Source organism: Lissotriton helveticus, chromosome 1_2 (genome assembly GCF_964261635.1).
Source record: "Lissotriton helveticus chromosome 1_2, aLisHel1.1, whole genome shotgun sequence".
In the NCBI taxonomy this organism is placed as follows: Eukaryota; Metazoa; Chordata; class Amphibia; order Caudata; family Salamandridae; genus Lissotriton; species Lissotriton helveticus.
The window spans coordinates 340012870-340024036 of NC_136058.1; the positions used below are offsets into that span (position 1 = coordinate 340012870).

The window sequence follows — 11167 nt, forward strand, 5'->3', positions numbered from 1 at the left end:
TGATTGTGTTGTAAACATGAGTGATTGTATGTATGAATGATTGTATGGGTGAATGAGTGAATGTGTGTGTAGACGTAGGAATCAGTGAGTACGTATGTAGTAACTAGTATTGGTGTGTCAATGGTTTCAAAAATTATACTCTGTTTTTAACACTGGGTGAAACAGAGGTTATATTAAAATGTGAAGAGATGCATTGTATTGTCACATGAATAATATCATCAGTGATGTGGTCATTGATGTCAAATGAGATGTCATCAGTGATGTCATCAGTGATGTCATTTGAGATGTCATCAGTGATGTCATCAGTGATGTCACTGACCATGTCATGAATGATGTAATATGTGACATGATCAGCAGTGGATTGCGGGTGCGCAATATATAGTTAGTGCAACTAACTATATATGGAATTTCAATGGTTTTGTGTGAGTAAAATAAGGTTTTTTAAATGCTAATTCCTAACTATATATGGTCTATAACCTATGGTTTTTTCAGTGAATTTTCAAGGTTTTGTAAATGCTAATTCCTAACTATATATGGTCTATAACCTATGGTTTTTTCAGTGAATTTCAATGGTTTTTTAATAGCAAATATCATAAGCTGTCGAATGTCAAGTACGTGGTAAGTGAAAACATTTTCGTGTTTATGCACACTGATCTGCTTTGAATGGTGCCCCCCCCCTCATTTCTATTAGGAGTACTCTCTCTTTGCAGATAGTGAAAGGTAGTTAACGCAGGCCTTTGCCCCCGTTGTAATCCGTCGTGCCTGCTTCTCTCTCCATTTGATTGATTGTTATCCAAGTATTTACTGTTTTAGAATTAGTTCTCTTTGGTTCATTCTCTATTTACAAACAAACACAGAGTCGCAATACTCTGTTTAGTCTTTGCAGATAACGAAAAATCGTGTAAAAAAAAGAAAAGGAATCGAGCAAAATCAGTAGGCCACTAATGGGATCTCTTTTTGACCTCGCTAAAATAGAAACATTAGGAACAACCCCTCATGACAAATACAAAACTAGTGAGATGAACTGAACTCCACACAATGATGGCTGCAAAACAGCTCGGCTCCGCCACCCACCCCGCCCAAAATAACGATAAAGAGCGGCTGCCATGATTGGTTGCGGAATGGCCACGACGGAGCTACGAAATGATGCTGCTCTCATGCTAACCCCAGCTTCAGTCTGAAACATCCAGAAACACTGTAGACTACCAATTCGATCAGTTCCGGTAGCGCCCCAATGTAACCCGGTAGAGAAGAACTAGCCCTCCCCTCTTTGACTGATGGTTCTTGTTGCCTGTCCCTTCTGTTGTCATTTAACAGAACTATTTAGCCTGCTGAAAGGGGTTGTGTTCCGACCGCTGGTTGGTGGAGACATTTTGACTATATTCTGGACCTGCGTTGTCGCGTAATGCGTCATATGACGCGCCGCGTTAGCGCATCCGGAAGTCATCCGGGGCGCGCAGCGCGTAACGTAAGCATAACAAGTCATGTGACTTGTTAATAAAACTTTTCATTGGTTCATTTTACTTTTCTTATTGTAATGATGAAAGGCTTGGTCATATGACCTAAAAATTACGCTTTTCATTACTTCCGAACATTATTTTTTCTTAAATATATGTTATAATGTTCCAGACTAATGTACTTTCCCGGAAATTTTACAACTGTCCTGCAAGTAAAATATATTCTTTTTTCGAGAAAAAGAGCGTTTCTTCGTCCCATGATGGAGCCGTTGAGCAAAAGAGGGTCGACCTGCTGTCTTAGTCGCCGATACGCCTGAATATGAGATTCTTATCGATCACTTTATGTTGCAGGAATAGAAAACACAACAGCCCTTGACCATTTATCTTTACTGCGTTCCTTCGTATTATACCTTTTACCCTTCATGTAATTGGTCTGCTTTATTTCACTTGCCTTTTAATGATTCTAAAACAGTGACTATTATTACAAACTTTACCAATGTATATACTACTACCATGTTTTCTTTTAAAAACCTTTATTGTGAAAATTTCATTATACAAATACGAGCCTATAACCACGTGGGCCGGCCACGGAGCAAACTGTAATCGTATGTGATGAGTAGACATTTACACTGTAGAGGAACGTAACGGGCGGGCCATTAGGTTGCAAGAACTAAGGTGTCTAACAGTTACGGAATCGGTGGACGTACATTTTATAATTAAAATACGACAGGGCCAGTTACAATAAAATTATCTAGATATACATTTGCGGGCAAGTACCATGGGTGACGTTAATTCGAACTTTCAACAGTACAGTAATCAATAACACATCAGAACCTAATATCAATAGGGATGTCGAAATATTCAATCAATTCTCGTCCCCGCCCGCCATGTGCTTCAAAACTGCATACGTATCTCGTGATTTCAAGGTTCTGCAACCAGTACACAACAAGGAGTTACGAGTCCCATTTATTCCGGCGCCATTTTGGGCGAGGACGGGCAGGTCCAGGATATAGTCAAAATGTCTCTACCAACCATCGACTATGATGATGTTCATATGCTGTATTTATTAGAGTAACACTCATCTGTCCACATGAAATTAATTTGCCACAATCTAAACATGTCATTTTAATCTTTCCAAAGTTCTTCTAAAAATTTGGGACCGTTTCCCTTGCCTCTGAAGCTCTCAGTGCCACTTCTTTGATGAATGTACTAGCAGGTCAGGGGTTCTCCTCCAAATCTCTCTTTTATGCAGCACTATAATTAATTGGTGCCACCTCTCCATATGACGATGCATGGTATAGTTACCACAACTATATTTTTTTTCGGTTCCTCTGGAGAGTTCATCGTGGCAGATGAAGCGTGTAACGTACCGGGCATTTACCTTTTTTTGCATGTACAGGAAAGGAAAAAAAAATCGAGCGTCCGAGTTCTAAGGTGTCCCAGGGCCATTTTAGTGGACCAGGCCCAAATCCAAAGAACAGGCCGCCATTTTGAGAGTCCTGTTGCAGCCGCCTGTCGCTGTAGCATCAAGAGCAGCCGAAACTCAGCTGAATGGCAACTGAAACGGTAAAGGGGCGCCCCACTACAGCAGACGAGCCAGGCCCAAATCCAAAGAACAGCTATCTCACAGGCTAATGGGGCGACCCACGCCGAGTTTCAGCATTGTAGGATGACCACACAAGTACAGCAACTTGCTAGACATCACCTCGGTGCCATCCGGATCTCGGCGCCCGACTGCAGATGAAGTGCCTCTCAACTATGAAACCACCACGGTGACATCCGGATCTTGGCGCGTTGTGCTGCCTTCGGCCTATTCGCACATCGGTCCGCTACTGACGCCATCTCACAGGCTAATGGGGCGACCCACGCCGAGTTTCAGCATTGTAGGATGACCACACCAGTACAGCAACTTGCTAGACATCACCTCGGTGCCATCCGGATCTCGGCGCCCCACTGCAGATGAAGTGCCTCTCAACTATGAAACCACCACGGTGACATCCGGATCTTGGCGCGTTGTGCTGCCTTCGGCCTATTCGCACATCGGTCCGCTACTGACGCCATCTCACAGGCTAATGGGGCAACCCACGCCGAGTTTCAGCATTGTAGGATGACCACACCAGTACAGCAACTTGCTAGACATCACCTCGGTGCCATCCGGATCTCGGCGCCCCACTGCAGATGAAGTGCCTCTCAACTATGAAACCACCACGGTGACATCCGGATCTTGGCGCGTTGTGCTGCCTTCGGCCTATTCGCACATCGGTCCGCTACTGACGCCATCTCACAGGCTAATGGGGTGACCCACGCCGAGTTTCAGCATTGTAGGATGACCACACCAACTTGCTAGACATCACCTCAGTGCCATCCGAATCTTGGCATCTCAACGCCTAGTGGTATCTTCCATACAAAAAATATTGTTACGCTGCCTTTGGCCCCATTCGCACATCTGTCCGCAACTTAGACATCACCTCGGTGCCATCCGGATCTTGGCATCTCAGCGCCTTGTGGTGTCAGTCAGAAAATATTGTTGTGCTGCCTTCGGCCTATTCGCACATCGGTCCGCTACTGACGCCATCTCACAGGCCAACGGGGCGCCCCACGCCGACTTTCAGCATTGTAGGATGGCCACACCAGTGCGGCAACTTGCTACACACCACCTCGGTGCCATCCGGATCTTGGCATCTCAGCGCCTTGTGGTCTCTTCTACACCGGAAATATAGTAGAAAATATTGTTGCGCTGCCTTTGGCCCCATTCACACATCAGTCCGCTACTGACACCATCTCACAGGCCAACGGGGCGCCCCACGCCGACTTTCAACATTGTAGGATGGCCACAGAAGTGCGACAACTTACTAGACACCACCTCGGTGCCATCCGGATCTTGGCGCGTTGTGCTGCCTTCGGCCTATTCGCACATCGGTCCGCTACTGACGCAAACTCACAGGCCAACGGGGCGCCCCACGCCGACTTTCAGCATTGTAGGATGGCCACACCAGTGCGGCAACTTCCTACACACCACCTCGGTGCCATCCGGATCTTGGCGCGTAGTGAAGCTGCAGCAGCTGCAAATAAGCTTCAGACAGTGTTACAACCGCTGCTCAGAACTCTCAACTATGACACCACCTCGATGCCATCCGGATCTTGGCGCGTTGTGTTGCCTTCGGCCTATTCGCACATCGGTCCGCTACTGACGCCGCCTCACGTGCCAACGTATTTTCTCCGCATTTTATACCCTATGCCGCATAACAGGTCATGTGACTTGTTTATAAAACTTTTCATTGGTTCATTTTACTTTTGGTTTCCTAATGATGGAAGGCTTGATCATATGACCTAAAAACAACACTTTTCATTGGATGAAAACTTTTTTTTTCCCCCAAACGATGAAAGCCCCACCTTGTTTCTGGATGTTTCAGACTGAAGCTGGCGTCACCATGAGAGCACCACCATCTCGTAGCTCCGTCGTGGTCATTCCGCGAGCAATCATGGCAGCCGCTCCCCACCAGAAGCCTGCAGGAGTCGGGGCCCCCAAAACTTTTGATGAATTCTCAAGGCGGAGGGGACGCTTTCGAGAATGGGGTCCAAGACCTAGCAGACAAGCGTCCGATTTCCAAGGTGTCCCAGGGCCATTTCAGTGGACCAGGCCCAAAAAGGAAACAGCCTGCCGCCATTTTGAGAGTCCTGTGACAGCCGCCTATCGCTGCACCGCAAGAGTGGGCGCAACTCAGCTGAATGGCGGATTTTGACACAGTGGACCAAAAGCGGACGGAATGGCAACTGAAACGGTAAAGGGGCGCCCCACTACAACAGACGAGACTCCACCTGGAGAGGCCCGTTCACGCCGCCTCCCCCGGGGCGCTCCACGCCGTTATTCGGAGCAGCATTGTAGGATACCAAAACCAGTGCGGCAACTTACTGGACATCACCTTGGTGCCATCGTTCTGCTGCCTTGGAACTATTCGCACAACAGTTTGCTACTGATGACCCACCCCCCGCGACGCCCCACGCCGTTATTTACTGGGTGGCAACTTACTAGACATCACTTTTGTGTCATCTAGATTTCGGCGCGTTCTGCTGCCTTGGAACTATTCGCACAACAGTTTGCTACTGATCACCCACCCCCCGCGACGCCCCACGCCGGAAATCTGGACGTTGTGCTGCGTTGGGACTATTCGCACAGCCGACCGCTACTTCGTTGTTTTTCTCTAAAAATGTTTATATGTTATTACTATTTTTGTTTTCTTGTATATATTTATAAATTATTAAAGTTTTATAATCTTACTACTTTGTCGGAGTGCTATATATTTTTAATGTGACACATAATTGTAAAAACTTTGATGTACAAAGAGTCATCCCTGGAATCTTCCGCTTCACGCTCGGTCCCCTCCCCAATCACAATACAGGATGGTTTTCAGATAATAGCAACGCTTCTGCTGTGACGGATCTCATCGAGTGTGGGCCTTGATCTACTATAACTCCTTTGAAGACGGGTGATTCTTTACAGCTGTGGCTATAAACTACATCTGCAGGGCTAGCTGATAGCCTAGGACCGGCCTGGACAATCGGACACAGAGGAAAAGGAGTGTCAGAGGGTGCGGTAGTGAATAGGGCGAAAGGGAGGTGTCGGGCGGGCACAGGGTGTGATTCTCAGGGAAGAACAGCGCAGATGGGGGGAGGTTTATTACCCATGCATAAAACAGAGAGCGGGGGTGACCACTGCCTGGGGGAGATGCTTGCGAGGGTGGGGAGCCATGCTAAGGATCGACAGCGTGCACAGAGTGGATCTGGTCAAGGCATCTAAAATGGCTGCCGTGCACGACAAAAGTGTGGCATTTGAAAAAAGACAAGATGGCGCACACAATGTTTTTCAACAATTCCTGATTTCCTTCGAATCGAACGTTAACAGACGTTGGGGCATATTACCAAAGTTAAGCGATATTTATCCCTAACGATGCATTGCAAAGATTTTTTTACCGTCAGAAATTATCGCAGATAAACCTTGCTATTATCAAGGTTTATCGCAAATACGATAAAAAACGAGCGCAATGCATTAATATCGCTGAAAACTCCGCGATATTCATGCATTACCGAGCTAATGCTCTTAGCCATGTTATCCACCTCCCATTGGATAACATGGCTAAGAACTGCTCAGGGCAGCTGTTACTTTTTGGAGATATTCGCGCTTATCTCGAATATTTCCAAAAGTTGATAATAGGAGATAGCGATGTTAGCGACTGTTTCCAGTCGCTAACATCTTGGCATGCCCACTTTGCATGTCATTAGTGATAAATATCACTCACATGCAAAGTGGGGCCCAAGATGGTCGCTATCTCCTACTAGCCGTCGCTAACTGGTGCTAGCAACAGCTACGTAATACAGATATAATTTTATCTCCGCGAAGCGGAGCGCTGTTACAGATATATATCTTGTTTTTGAACGTTAATTTCTCAAAATGCACTGAAGCACATATATTGAGACCTAGCAAAGGCACATCGGGCTACCAGTCCCTAATATTTTACCAAGTTTCGTGCAAATCCATTCAGCCGTTCGATTATTATTATTATTTATTTTTTTTGCCCCGCGGGGCCCTTTTAAAACCTCCACATCAAACCTAGGGGATCAGCGAGGATCTACTATGCCCCCTTATGGTCATTTGCCCCTTCGCTTTCGCCTCCTCTTGTCTCTCGATCCTACCGAGAGACAAGATGGCGGCCGCTACGGACTGTTTGGAATGTTTACAGACACCGGAGAGCCAATCAGCTTCGCTTCGCAAAGCTCCGTAACGCGAAAAGTACGCGAAGCGGTCCGCTGTTACAGATATATATCTTTTTTTGAACGTTAATTTCTCAAAATCCACTGAAGCACATATATTGAGACCTAGCAAAGGCACATCGGGCTACCAGTCCCTACAATTTTGCCAAGTTTCGTGCAAATCCATTCAGCCGTAAGATTATTATTATATTTTTTTTTTTTTGCCCCGCGGGGCCCTTTTAAAACCTCCACATCAAACCTAGGGGGTCAGCGAGGATCTACTATTCCCCCTTATGGTCATTTGCCCCTTCGCTTTGGCCTCCTCTTGTCTCTCGATCCTACCGAGAGACAAGATGGCGGCCACTACGGACTGTTTGCGGCCACTACGGACTGTTTGGAATGTTGACAGACGCCGGAGAACCAATCAGCTTCGCTTCACAAAGCTCCGTTGCGCGAAAAGTACGCGTCCTAGGCCGCTGCCCGGTCCGCGCTTACAGATATATATCTTTTTTTAAACGTTAATTTCTCAAAATCCACTGGAGCACATATATTGAGACCTACAAAATGCACATCGGGCTACCAGTCCCTACAATTTTGCCAAGTTTCGTGCAAATCCATTCAGCCGTTCGGGCTAAAAGTGAGGCCAACCGCCCTATGGAAATTAACATGGGAAAAACGCGTTTTGGGACCCCCCTTTTTTCTCGGCCCCCCCTTGACGAACCCCCCCCAAATTTTCAAAGGCTGCTCAGAAACAAAATGTGCCATTTTCCTGAAAATTTCAGCCAATTCCGTCCACAAACGGCAAAGTTATTAGACATAGAATTTTCAAAAATCCCATAGAGAAAAAATCCTAACTATATATACCTACTGGCGACCGCCAGTAGGTAATATATATATATAAATATATATATTGATAGTTAGAAAGATAGCCAGATAGACAGATCGATAGATAGATATTTATTTCAATGAAATAATTTCTTGATAAAACTGATTGTTTTTGGCTAGGAATTTCTGTATTGTAATATTTAGGAAAAAAGATTACTTGTCCTAACCAAAAGCAGCAAATCTGCCTATTACAATACTGTGAATTGATCGAGGGTATGCCTTAACCCCAAGGAGGTGAGCACTGTTTAACTGATGCCAATAAGTCCTCGTTAGTATAGTGGTCAGAATCCCCGCCTGTCACGCGGGAGACCGGGGTTCCATTCCCCGACGGGGAGGCGATTCATTTTATTCACACAATTAAATAAAATGATGTACTTTCTAACATTGTAAAATATATCTGTCATTATCCTTGCCTATTCCGATTGAGAAAAAAAGGTTGAATTCACTGATGGCCAAAATGCTTACTGACGTGTTAACTGAAATTCTGAATATTTCAATATGCACAGGCGTACCATCAAAAACACTTTACATCTGCATTCTCTTGGAAAATGAGATGAAGCAGTGGTGAATCCTAGGCTGCTGTTCCACTCGATTGGCACAATTTACAAGTAGAATGACTGCTTTTGGTTACTAGTGACCCCTGGTGGCTAATAGTTATAAGCTGCAAATGATAAAGTGAGCTGATTATATATATATATATATATATATATATATATATATATATATATATATATATATATATATATATATATATATATATATGTATATATATATAAATATATATATTGATAGTTAGAAAGATAGCCAGATAGACAGATCGATAGATAGATATTTATTTCAATGAAATAATTTCTTGATAAAACTGATTGTTTTTGGCTAGGAATTTCTGTATTGTAATATTTAGGAAAAAAGATTACTTGTCCTAACCAAAAGCAGCAAATCTGCCTATTACAATACTGTGAATTGATCGAGGGTATGCCTTAACCCCAAGGAGGTGAGCACTGTTTAACTGATGCCAATAAGTCCTCGTTAGTATAGTGGTCAGTATCCCCGCCTGTCACGCGGGAGACCGGGGTTCAATTCCCCGACGGGGAGGCGATTCATTTTATTCACACAATGAAATAAAATGATGTACTTTCTAACATTGTAAAATATATCTGTCATTATCCTTGCCTATTCTGATTGAGAAAAAAGGTTGAATTCACTGATGGCCAAAATGCTTACTGATGTGTTAACTGAAATTCAGAATATGCTCTGAATATTTCAATATGCACAGGCGTACCATCAAAAACACTTTACATCTGCATTCTCTTGGAAAATGAGATGAAGCAGTGGTGAATCCTAGGCTGCTGTTCCACTCGATTGGCACAATTTACAAGTAGAATGACTGCTTTTGGTTAGTAGTGACCCCTGGTGGCTAATAGTTATAAGCTGCAAATGATAAAGTGAGCTGATTATATATATATATATAGATATATATAAATATATATATTGATAGTTAGAAAGATAGCCAGATAGACAGATCGATAGATAGATATTTTTTTCAATGAAATAATTTCTTGATAAAACTGATTGTTTTTGGCTAGGAATTTCTGTATTGTAATATTTAGGAAAAAAGATTACTTGTCCTAACCAAAAGCAGCAAATCTGCCTATTACAATACTGTGAATTGATCGAGGGTATGCCTTAACCCCAAGGAGGTGAGCACTGTTTAACTGGTGCCAATAAGTCCTCGTTAGTAAAGTGGTCAGTATCCCCGCCTGTCACGCAGGAGACCGGGGATCAATTCCCCGACGGGGAGGCGATTCCTTTTATTCACACAATTAAATAAAATGATGCACTTTCTAACATTGTAAAATATATCTGTCATTATCCTTGCCTATTCCGATTGAGAAAAAAGGTTGAATTCACAGATGGACAAAATGCTTACTGATGTGTTAACTGAAATTCAGAATATGCTCTGAATATTTCAATATGCACAGGCGTACCATCAAAAACACTTTACATCTGCATTCTCTTGGAAAATGAGATGAAGCAGTGGTGAATCCTAGGCTGCTGTTCCACTCGATTGGCACAATTTACAAGTAGAATGACTGCTTTTGGTTAGTAGTGACCCCTGGTGGCTAATAGTTATAAGCTGCAAATGATAAAGTGAGCTGATTATATATATATATATAGATATATATAAATATATATATTGATAGTTAGAAAGATAGCCAGATTGACAGATCGATAGATAGATATTTATTTCAATGAAATAATTTCTTGATAAAACTGATTGTTTTTGGCTAGGAATTTCTGTATTGTAATATTTAGGAAAAAAGATTACTTGTCCTAACCAAAAGCAGCAAATCTGCCTATTACAATACTGTGAATTGATCGAGGGTATGCCTTAACCCCAAGGAGGTGAGCACTGTTTAACTGATGCCAATAAGTCCTCGTTAGTATAGTGGTCAGTATCCCCGCCTGTCACGCAGGAGACCGGGGATCAATTCCCCGATGGGGAGGCGATTCCTTTTATTCACACAATTAAATAAAATGATGCACTTTCTAACATTGTAAAATATATCTGTCATTATCCTTGCCTATTCCGATTGAGAAAAAAGGTTGAATTCACAGATGGACAAAATGCTTACTGATGTGTTAACTGAAATTCAGAATATGCTCTGAATATTTCAATATGCACAGGCGTACCATCAAAAACACTTTACATCTGCATTCTCTTGGAAAATGAGATGAAGCAGTGGTGAATCCTAGGCTGCTGTTCCACTCGATTGGCACAATTTACAAGTAGAATGACTGCTTTTGGTTAGTAGTGACCCCTGGTGGCTAATAGTTATAAGCTGCAAATGATAAAGTGAGCTGATTATATATATATATATATATAGATATATATAAATATATATATTGATAGTTAGAAAGATAGCCAGATAGACAGATCGATAGATAGATATTTATTTCAATGAAATAATTTCTGGATAAAACTGATTGTTTTTGGCTAGGAATTTCTGTATTGTAATATTTAGGAAAAAAGATTACTTGTCCTAACCAAAAGCAGCAAATCTGCCTATTACAAT

The 11167-nt window shown here is 43.1% G+C and overlaps 1 non-coding gene across 1 annotated transcript; it reads left to right on the forward strand.

The window, feature by feature from the left end:
- Window positions 1-9113: 9113 nt before the first annotated feature.
- TRNAD-GUC (transfer RNA aspartic acid (anticodon GUC)) lies at window positions 9114-9185 on the forward strand. The gene has a single exon. It is a non-coding gene; the product is annotated as a tRNA-Asp (tRNA).
- The last annotated feature ends 1982 nt before the right edge of the window (window positions 9186-11167 follow it).